Below are 10,881 nucleotides of genomic sequence, written 5' to 3' on the forward strand. Positions count from 1 at the left end.
GAAGCAAGTGGATATTTGATCTTAGAGATGAATGAAAAACCTAAAGATCATATTTCGTGGGAATCTTTCAGTATTCTGAATGGAAAATATCACTGAAAATTGGTTATTTGCTCCTCTAACCCAAATCCACTTAGGAACAAAACTAAGAAGGAGGAGTTGTGGGGGTGGAGGACAGAAATAATTATCATTCCAATATGTATATGAGGAGGAACACAAACTAACATTTGCATTATCAAATGGGGTTGTTCACACAGGCTAAGTAGGTATAAAAGGATACTGAAATTACCAGCTGCAAACACACACACACACACACACACACACACACACCAAAAAACCCAACCATTTACTTTCGATTATGATTGAAAGCAGTAAAAATTATTTTCACATTCTCATCATTGTTAGAAGTAGTCATTCGGGTAAATATTTTTATCTGTGCTAAAACAGTTTAAAAGAAATCATTTCAAATACCCATGCCATCTTCTGTTTTATATCTATAGATAGGGGCTCCACTGAGGTTTTCCGACTTTTATGATATGCATATAGGGCAGTAAGCTACTACTTCTCTTTCCTTTTTGCAGACCAGTGTTTCAGTTTCAGAAGGAGTAAGCGTTTTAGTTTGTACATTTTTAATACAGAAAATGTGTACAACCTTCAGAACAACTGCTTTGATAATTTGCTATCTTGCCAAAAGTATCTGGGTTTTTCCAAAAGCAAATAATTTATGACAAATGGAATCTTCAGAAAACATGTGGCTACTTTGGTGCAACTATTTAGAAAGTATCTGTAACAAATCGTTAACATGTATCATTCCGGGACATATTGAGTCTTTAAAAATTAGAGTACATACAAAATACCAAGCTAAGTAATAATAACCACCAATTTTAACTCCTGACAAATTAGATGTTTAAGTCTAGTATCTGTAAAATGCACACCAATTCCCTTCTTTAAAGTACATATTTGAACCTTTTAAAAGTATATGCCTTTGCAATTATTTCCAATAAACAATATTGAATGACAAATTAGAAATCTCTCTCTTGTCATTTTTTTTAAACCAAGTTTCTTTTCCCAACTGAGGAAATATACATGGAAGGAAATCCTATTTCTTATTTGGGACTGAAATACAGTAATTTTGCATAGGATTACTACCATATTATGACATAGGGAAGAGAGAATGTGTTTGCAACCCAAGAAAAGTTTTATTAAACAGGACAAAACTGTTATCAGGAGCTCAAGTTTTATTTATCTATGAAAAGGTCATCTTTTTTAACAGGTTATTTATTTACTATATGCCACGATTATTTTAGCTAAATTTGATATACTTCCTTGCTCATCAGTGAACACTTACACTGAAATGGGTATTCATAATCTATAAAATCAGTCTTTACTTATTTTCTCCTGCCAAATGCATGCCCAGAGACTTCACTTTATATCTGCCTGTATAACAAAAGCCAACTTGGAAGTTTAAAAAAAAATATTGTTCCACCGAAGCAGATATCTACTGCTTTTAGAATAGTGTGAGCCTGTGGAAACATGGTATTATGTATCTGACATTTCCCATCTAAAAATACATTATGAAGCATGCTGGTATTAATAAACCATGTGCCTTCAGAACCCGAAAGTGCTTTGCTATAATTTGGTTGAAAACAGAATAAAATGGTATATTTTCCACCACGCTATTAACATACAGCCAACAAATTCCACATCATCACCCTGGCAGCTTGTCTTGATTGGAAAGTGTGCAAGAAAAAAAAAAAAAACTTTTAGGAGTTTATCAATATTCGTAACCACATTCTGACTGATGACTTAACAGTTCATAAGTAAGCCTAGATAACTTAGAAAAAAATTGGATCAAAACTACATTACCAGGAGAAGCAAAGAAAGACGGAAACCACCTATATTCTCATTTTCCACACCCCACCCCCATCATAGAAAAATCACCCTTCCCTTGCAGCAGGGCAGGATCATTCCTTTCACCTCCTCGGTTATCGGAAGGCAAATGAAAATACAACAATCCCTTCCTCTTCTGATTGAGCTCCCAACGCAAACATTTAAACACAAACATAAAGTCCCGATTTAACAGAGAAAGCGCCAAACAGAAAGAGCAAGACTCACTGACCCATTTGGAAGACAAAGACGACAGAACAGCAAAGCTCTAAAAATCAGCTTGGGAGGCCTCAGAGAGATATTCTTCTGGCATTTCATCACAGCAGCCCCAGACCAGTTCACCTCCCTGGATCCAGGGAGGAGGAACTAAATAGAGCTGTTTATTAAAGCCCTGGTGCTGGATTGCATTAGGAAGCCGAGCAGACCACCTGGACCTTTCAGAATGTGGCAATGTTTAATTTGCTGCCTGCCTCTCTGCAGCAGCCAAGACCACTACTACATTTACCAGGACTCAATCACACATTATCTGGGTTAGAAGTGAAGGCACGTGTATTGCTGGATTCCGATTTTCCATATGGAGAGGGAGAGGGAGGGAGAGGGAGAGGGAAAAAGAGAGAGAATATAGCCAAAATAAAAAATACGGAACACAACAATTTTAACTACCACCTAGGAAACATGGCACTTTATTCCCCCCTCACACTTTCCTTCAGAGATCACCATCTCGGCAGAAAATAAACTCTGAAACATCAAATCACCAAAACAAAACAAAACAAAACCCACCCCATCCAGACCAAATTAGAAATGAGATTCGCCCTTGGATTTTTGTGGTGGAGGTGGTGGTGGTTTCGATTTTTGCTGTGAAGCCTCGCGTGGAAGTTTGAGGGCTGAGGTTCCCTGGCTCCATTTACTGGGTGCCTTTTGCCTCTCGCACTTGCAGCACTCCGCTGGCAGGCCGCTGAAGATACAGATAGAAAGATGGTACTGTAAATATGAATTATGTGAATCATATGGTGAGACCCTTGTGGAAAAAAAGGGGAGCTGGGAAATGGCTGACTCCATACCTGACCAATTACAGCTTGCATGGTCCCCGTATCCTGCTGGGCTGAGAGATCGCAATCCATCATATGTTGTCTTTGAAAAGGAGAATGGGGCTTTCTGGTATGCATCTGTCAATCAACTTCTGCACTCACAACCATCACCAAAAGCAAGGGGAAAAAAAAGTCAAGCTGCTCCACCAAATAGGATGAAACCGTCATGTGACCTCCGGCAGACACGCACACACACATTCACTACCTCCATAGAGCGTAAGAATTTTCTGTAGATATGAAATGACATTGACAAATATCCAATACCAAGTAAATAAAGTGAGACAAACAGCTATTCACCAAAGACAAAACATTGGCTGTAATCTTCCGCTAAAGGTTTAACAAACCTCTGAGGATTTTTTTTTTAATGCTCTAGAAACCTGTGTTTAAAACAAAACAAAAAAAATCAAAACAAAATTAACTATTTCATGGGATCATTGAGGCTTTGATTTCTACGCCACCACTCAAATTCTTTCCAATTATAAGTCATCCCCGTACTTCTGCGGAGCTGACCCTAATGATTTTATTTTCAGATTCTCTAAATGACCCTTGGACAGGATGCAGTAATCTTTCGCAGTTTTATATAACAGTCACCTTTACGGAAAAGCTTGAAATGTTAACCGTCGCCCAACACAGATACCCTGATATTTGTTGATTGGAAATGGATATATACAATCATTTGTGTAAACTGTGATGACCACTCCAGTATAAAATATTCAGAGCGTGTAAATAGTAGTCACTAAACTTTCCATTTTCTAAAAGGTTAGGAAATTATTTACTTGCAGCTCATCTAAACTGATGTAAGGTGGTGACGAAGATTTCAACTTTTTTTTTTTTTCATCTAATTTAAGCTATTTGATCCCACACACTTTAGGGTAGACGGTTGGGTGGGTCATGGGTCAGCTATTAGAAGGGCCAGGCGAATGGAAGGATGAGCTCTTTAACCCTTTCAGGATTGAGATCACAGCCTGATGTCCTACACAGCCTGACAGATACAGGGCTCTGGCGTCCAAAGCCATTAACTGCTAACTCTTAGTTTTGGTGGCTTTGCGCAGTTAATGACGTTTGCTGTGCCCACTTTTTAAACTGAAGCTCATCAGCTGGCCTGCGCTTTGGGGCTTGTCAAGAAAATTCTGCGGGCGAGCCTTGGGGTGTTACCCCGGGAGCGCTTTCCCAGGTCCAAGAGTACGGGTGAGCCTGGGAGGCAGAGAGGGTGCGCGGGACGGCGGTCCGCATCACCGCATCGCTCCGAGGTTCATTAGAAGGAACTCCAAGGCCAAAAAAAATTTTTTTTTCACCATTTCTAGAGCCCGCTATAGGAGAAAAGAACGGAAAAGGGCTGAAGTCTTCGACTTCTCGTTAAGTTGCCAGTATAAACAGATTCTCACACACACACACACACACACACACGCCCTAGTGGGTCCCCAACACAGGGACCCCGTGCACCTGCTGCGTAGCCTCCCGGGAGCCGACGGCTGCGCAGGTCCCCCTCCCGGGATTCAAATGCCCAGCTCGCGCGGCGACCCCAGGCGTCGGTCCCCCTGGGGGCACAGGCCGACGGAGGGGGCTCTGCAGCCACGGGGTGGGGGGGTAGGAGGGGCAGGTGCGGCCGGGCCCCGGACACGGGGGGGGGGGCGGGGGCGCCAACTTGCCCGAGGCCTGCGCGCTAGCGGGAGGTGTGGGGGGAGAAGATGCGACCGCTGCCCGCGCGGGCGCACCGCGGACAGACGGACAGACGGACAGACGGACGGACGGAGTGGCGGGACCGGGAAAGTTGGGAGGAGGGACGCGCCGGGCGGCCTGCAGCGCGCTCCCCACCCCGCGCCCCTGCGCCCCCGGAGCCCCCCGCGCCCCCCGAGCCCTTGCACCCCCCGCGCCCCCGGAGCCCCCCGCGCCCCCTGCTCCCCCCGCTACCCCCGAGCCCTTGCACCCTCCGCACCCCTGCGACCCCGCGCCCCTGCGGCCCCCCTGCGCCCCCCGCGGAAGCCGGGCCTGCGGCTGGGGCTGGGGCCGGGGTCCAGGCCGGGCCGCCGCCTCCCGGCAGCCTGCCGGCAGCCTCCGCAGCTCGCCCCCCACCCCCCGCCCGGAGATCTTGGGGATCTGCGCTTCGCGGGCGCCTCCCCGGGAGGGGCGTGGAGGGGCAGGTTGCGGGGGGGAGGGGGGGAGGCCGAAGACCCCGGGAAGCTCCGCCCCCCAGAGGCCGGCGCCCGGGTCGGCGCGGGGACCATGGCCTCCCGGTTCCCTGGAGCCTCTGGCCTCTGGGCGTCACAGTCCTGCTGGGCCACAGCCTGGAGCCGGGCCAGGGCAGGCCCCGGGGCGGGCACTCGAGGCTACACCAGCTCCGCCAAGTCCGCCCAACAGCTAGGCAAGGCGGGCGCGATTATTTCCATTTTTCACACGAGACGCACAAGAAGGTAGCTGCTTAAGAGGAGCAGGGTCGTGTTTTGAACTTGCTCTGAATCTGAAGAGGGAGCTTTTCATAGGAAACTCAGGAGTCAGGCAACATTCAGAACAATGGCCAGAATACAGGGACGCAAGGGTTGAGCATCTGCCTTTGGCTCAGGGTGTGACCCCGGGGTCCTGGGATTGAGTCCCGCATCCGGATCCCCAAAGGGAGCCTGCGTCTCCCTCTGCCTGTGCCTCTGCTTCACTCTTTCTCATGAATAAATAAATATGATCTTTTTAAAAAAAAAATGGCTACCATATATAAAGTACAGACTCATTCAACAAATACTTATGGATACTGTACTAGGCCTAGGTACTGTGTGAAGCCCTGGAGGTACAGCAATGCTGACGTAGTTCCTCGAGGCCCTACAGAGGAGCCGTTTGGCCAGATACGTGTGGAATAATCACAGAAATGTAAAATGCTAAACTATTCTTAAAGCTATAGAGGAAAGGAAAAGAGTAACAGAAGAAAAGGAATTGACCTGGGTGCAGGGGGGTATATCTGAGCAAAAGGAAATTAGCAAAACTTCACTGAGTTTTGAGTTTTGCTTGAAATAAACTAGAATGGGAACATGGTAGGAGAAAGGGGGAAAAAGGTTTCAGAGATAAACATTCTCCACAAGAGATGTGCAAAAGGGGTGGGGGAGGTCCACCATTGATGAAAGGAGCTCAGAGGAAGCCTTGTGCCTGTTCCGAGCACGGACAGCAAGGCGGGGGGCAAAGACAAGAGCGCACAGGGTCTCAATCTAAGAGCTAGAACTGTGAAGTCTCACAATAAGCATGTAGTCTCACACTTTGATTTTGAAAGATGTCTCTGGCTATATAGTGAAAAGTCAGTAGTGTGTTGGAGGGTGGGTAATAAAAGTGGATGTGGTGAGCCCATTTAGTTATAGGGCGGTGGGACTGGTGGTGCTGGGAACTGGATGGTTTCAGGACAGGAGGTGTGATGCACAGGACCGGTGGCTGACTGGCAGTGGAACTTGAAAGAGAGGGAGGTGTCCTTCTCATTTGCACCAACATCCCATTAGTGATACCACTCACCAGGCTAGGGGGTCAGGACGAAAGCCAGGCTGAGGAAGGGCAGGAGGGATCAGAATTTTGGTTTGAGGCTTATTTTCACTACAATCCTCAGGGTAAGAATGATAATTTCCCCCTTTTTTGGATGAAAAAAAATTCTAGGAGTCTAAGAGAGAAAACAACTTGGCCATGACCGGAGAGTAGCAGAGAAGGTTCATCTGAGGGAAAATCAAGCTTCTTGACCCTTGGCATTAGATGGCTTGGAAATGAGATGTTGTTGGTTTTGGGGGTTTTCAGTTGATTAAAATCTTCCTACCAGGAAGCCAAGTAAAATTAATGACCTTCTCCTAAGAATCAGTCCTTGTAATGAAAAGTCTCCGGATGGCACAGATTAAGGCACCTCCTTCAGCATGAAAATTTGGTTGGGACCCTAAGCCCCTGCCCAAATAAATTGGAGGGACTGTGTTCTAGGTCTAGAATGGCAATGGGAGGACGGATGTAAAGATAAAAACACAAAGATGGTTTTGAATTATCCAACTAACAACTTATATATTTATGGTGAGTAAAAGCTCCTGATTGGTTTTCTGGGTAACACAGAGACTTGAATAAGACCAACATCCTGACATTCAAAGGTTCATAATCTATTAGGAAACACAAACACAGATAAACGACTTAAATTTGGCATAGACTGCTTTCAAAAAACAAACCGAATATATACAAGAGTTATCTGAGAGGATTATTCTGTTTTCTCTCGTGAAAGATGCTTATATTTTTAGGTACCAGGATATACAGGCTCAAGGTAGGATCTACTGGATCCCGTCCTTACGTTTGACTAGGTGTGGCCTCAGGAAACTGGCAACTTCTCTGCATCCCGAGTTTCTCATCTTATAACTCCTGAGTGCTACTGTCAGAATTCGGAGAGATATATTTTCCAGGAGCTGTTGAGTTATACTTTGTAAGTTACCTGGGAAATGTTCATTATTTTCCCATATGGGAGGAGTCTAGAGGGGCAGGAAAGATGAATTCCGCTGGGGAATGGAAGAAGATGGGTGGTAGGATTTGGGCTGTGATGTAAACAGAGGAATCTTCTATTTAGGGCAAAGGGAAGAGCCTCACAAAAGCTCCTGTTCCTCCATCAGTGTGAGTGGCAGCCTCTTTTAAGATAAGAGCAATCAAAATCCAATGGAGAAGGGCAAGAAGTAGTATCTCTACTAACCTGTACTCTATTACTTCCATAATAGAATTTAGAGAGGAAAATTCATTAAGTGAAATATCTGCCCTTCCTATCACCAAATTGCCATAAAATGGTGCCCTTTCCAGCCCTTTGAGGCTCTCTCTTTGCCTCGCAGCTTAGACCTACATACATGCCCTTTCTCAACAGTTGATGATCTTGAATTTAGGAAGCAACAGGTCGGGATTCCGTCCAGGGTACGAGCATTGGCGCCTTCGTGATGAAGACCCTGCACGGGTCGCACAGCTCAGGAGCCAGCAGGAAGTATTCTCACTCCAAGAATTGGCTCCTTATGCACACTCAACGGTACTGGTGTGGGTTAAGCACTTTCTGAAGCCATCGTGCTTCACGTGGATGCCCGCCTGCTGGAGAAGATTTTCAGACCAAGCAGGGCCCTCCTCCCGGGGTCCGAAGGGGAGTTCAAGGTCCTGCTCCAGATGAGAGAGCCCAACTCCGAGGGAGAGGTTGAAATCTTCATCATGGGGTACCCGAAGCGTGCCAAAAGGCTGATTCGCATTTTGGCCACAAAGCCCTGAGGGAAACGCTGTGGAGGCACAACGATGCTCAACCTGGAAACCATGAAGTCTTTTGAAAGAGAGACTGTTCATTCTGGTGATTTCCTCTCCACCACAGTGATGAGCAGCCTGGATGAAGCCCTGCAGTCCCTGGAAGTAGGTCAGGAGACTGTCCAGGAACCTGTTACCAAAACAGTGTAATTTTTGTGATTAGGACCTCAGTGCAGGGGGGGGGGGGTCGGTTTGGGTCAGGAGCCTCACCCCCAGAGGCCCGGTCTGAACTCTGCCTTTGTTCCTGTGGCTAAGGAGAAACAAGTATCGTCAGTGGTCTACCCACCTTTCTCCTTCATAGATAGTTGTTTAACGACTCAAATGTGAGTTACAATAAAAAATAAACTTTAAAAAACATAGATATATACATAGATATAGATTAGTAGTGTCAAGGAAGGCACTCTTGCTTTTGCATGCTCCAAGATGGGAAAATGCTAAGAATTAACAAATGGTTGGTTCTGCTTTTTCTGTTTCTTTCTTTCTTTTTTTTTTTTGGTTCTGCTTTTTCATAGTGTTCTGTAGGAGGTGGGTATGGCTGGGGTCTTTAATGTTCCAGGGAGCTTTTGTCCATAAGGAAGAACTTTACTACTGTTTATTCTTTCACTAATACTAATTTTGAAAAAAAATGTTTGATATTAAACAAACTTTATAACCCCCCCCCAAAAAAAGAAGCAATGGGTCACCACAAATCAGACCAAGTCCCCAACTTCTCAGGATAGGATGCCTTTAATTTCTTAATCATCAAACTACAGGGGTGCCTGGGTGGCTCAATCGGTTAAGCTTCTGTCTTCAGCTCAGGTCATGATCCCAGGGTTCTGGGATTCAGCCCAGCATCTGGCTCCCTGCTCAGTTCATTTTCAGTTCATTTTCTCTCTCTCTCTTTCTCTTTCTCTCCCTCTCTCTCTCTCTCCTCCTCCCTCCCTCCCTCCCTCTCTTTCAAATAAATAAAATCTTTTTAAAAAAATCACAAAACCTCAAAGGATACTGAGAGGCCAATGCTACACAGCAGACCAGGAGAAAGTAGAAGTGTTGATCATCTTTGTTATTCAAGAACCCCTTGCCAACATTTATGGTGAGAAGAGATCACGTAGGATGCCTTTTCCTTCCACAGCCTGGGTGGCTCAGCAGCTAAGCATCTGTCTTTGGTTCAGGTCCTGATCCCAGGGGCTCCCTGCATGGAGCCTGCTTCTCCCTCTGCCTATGTCTCTGTCTCTCTCTCTGTGTCTCTCACGAATACATTTTTTAAAAAGTAAAATAAAATATTAAAAAAAAAAAAAAGAAGAAGGGGCAGCCCTGGTGGCGCAGCGGTTTGGTGCCGCCTGCAGCCTGGGGTGTGATCCTGGAGACCTAGGACGTGGGTCGGGCTCCCTGCATGGAGCCTGCTTCTCCCTCTGCCCGTGTCTCTGCCTCTTTCTCATTCTGTGTCTATGAATAAATAAATAAAATCTTTTATTTTAATTTTATTTTTTTAAATAAAATCTTTTTTAAAAAATAAAAAATAAAAAGAAGAAGAAGAAGAGACCATGCAGCTGAGTGCTGCTAGAACTCAAGGACCAAAAGAACAAAAGGTTCAATGAAAGTCGCCAAAAGCAATGAGACTTAGTATTTTTCTGCTCTATCACAACATGTGGGGCTATTTCAATTCTGTACTCCTGTTCTTTTTCTCTGTTAAAATCTATCTTTCTCATGTGTATTGTTTGTTCTTTCCTTCTGGTTTTATTTTCTTGTTTCTCTACTACTCTTTGCTTTTCATTCTTCTGCCTGCTGGTCACTGGAAGATGAAGCTCACCCTTCCTGCAGCTCGTTTGTTTATGTTTTTCCCCAGGTCTCCCACCCCCACCCATTCTTTTTCTGTGTCCTCATGACTTCAGGCTTCTTCCTAAAACATGAATCATGGCAGAGCACTTTCTAGAGCGTGCCCACCACGCCGCCGCCACATGATTTCCAGGCTGATGCGGGAACCAGGTAGCAGGTGGACAGGAGACAGTACAGGGGGCACAGAATAGAGTCAAGACCTCTGGGTGGCTTCACCTCTTAGTCTTCAGTTTGCAACTGTTTGACACGTCTCTTGCCCTCTTTCTTCAAGGTCTGTTCTTTTTTCTGGAATTTCACTTGGTGCCATCTGTTTCTGGAATCATCCTTTGCTTTCTTCCTTTGCACCCCCCTCAATGCCACATTTTTATCTATACTTTCAAGTTTTGCAGATTTTCTCTGGAATGGTCTTTTCAAATGCCATCAGTTTCCTTAAGCAACATTAGATGGCTTTTCCTTCCACAGGCCCAGAGCAGCTGCAGCTACAACTAATCTGTACCCTGGGATCCCCTGTTGTCATTACTTTCACATTTCTAGGGAAATTAGCACAGGAAAAGGACCCAAAGCAGAATGATTTTTTTTTAAAGATTTTATTTATTCACTCAGAAGAGACAGAGAGAGGCAGAGACACAGGCAGAGGGAGAAGCAGGCTCCATGCAGGGAACTCAATGCGGGACTCAATCCCGGGACCCCAGGATCATGACCTGAGCCAAAGGCAGACGCTCAACCGCTGAACCACCCAGGAGCCCTGAATGATTATTTTTAAAAGAGAGGAGTGGGAGGAGGGAAATTCCGACAGGCCAACACCCAGGATACAGGTTGGGGAGTGGCTTGGTGATGC

The 10,881-nt window shown here is 45.6% G+C and overlaps 1 long non-coding RNA gene across 1 annotated transcript in view; it reads right to left on the reverse strand.

Annotated features, from left to right (window-relative positions):
• LOC111090880 overlaps positions 1-3,174 on the reverse strand; it is a 29,438-nt gene extending 26,264 nt beyond the window's left edge. Inside the window, exons 1-2 of the long non-coding RNA XR_005373126.1 lie at positions 2,946-3,174; positions 2,117-2,839 (exon numbers count right to left, since the gene is read on the reverse strand). This is a non-coding gene — a long non-coding RNA (uncharacterized LOC111090880). The remainder of the gene's footprint in view (positions 1-2,116; positions 2,840-2,945) is intronic.
• Positions 3,175-10,881: the final 7,707 nt, after the last annotated feature.

Source organism: Canis lupus, chromosome 18 (genome assembly GCF_011100685.1).
Source record: "Canis lupus familiaris isolate Mischka breed German Shepherd chromosome 18, alternate assembly UU_Cfam_GSD_1.0, whole genome shotgun sequence".
NCBI classification, from domain to species: domain Eukaryota; kingdom Metazoa; phylum Chordata; class Mammalia; order Carnivora; family Canidae; genus Canis; species Canis lupus.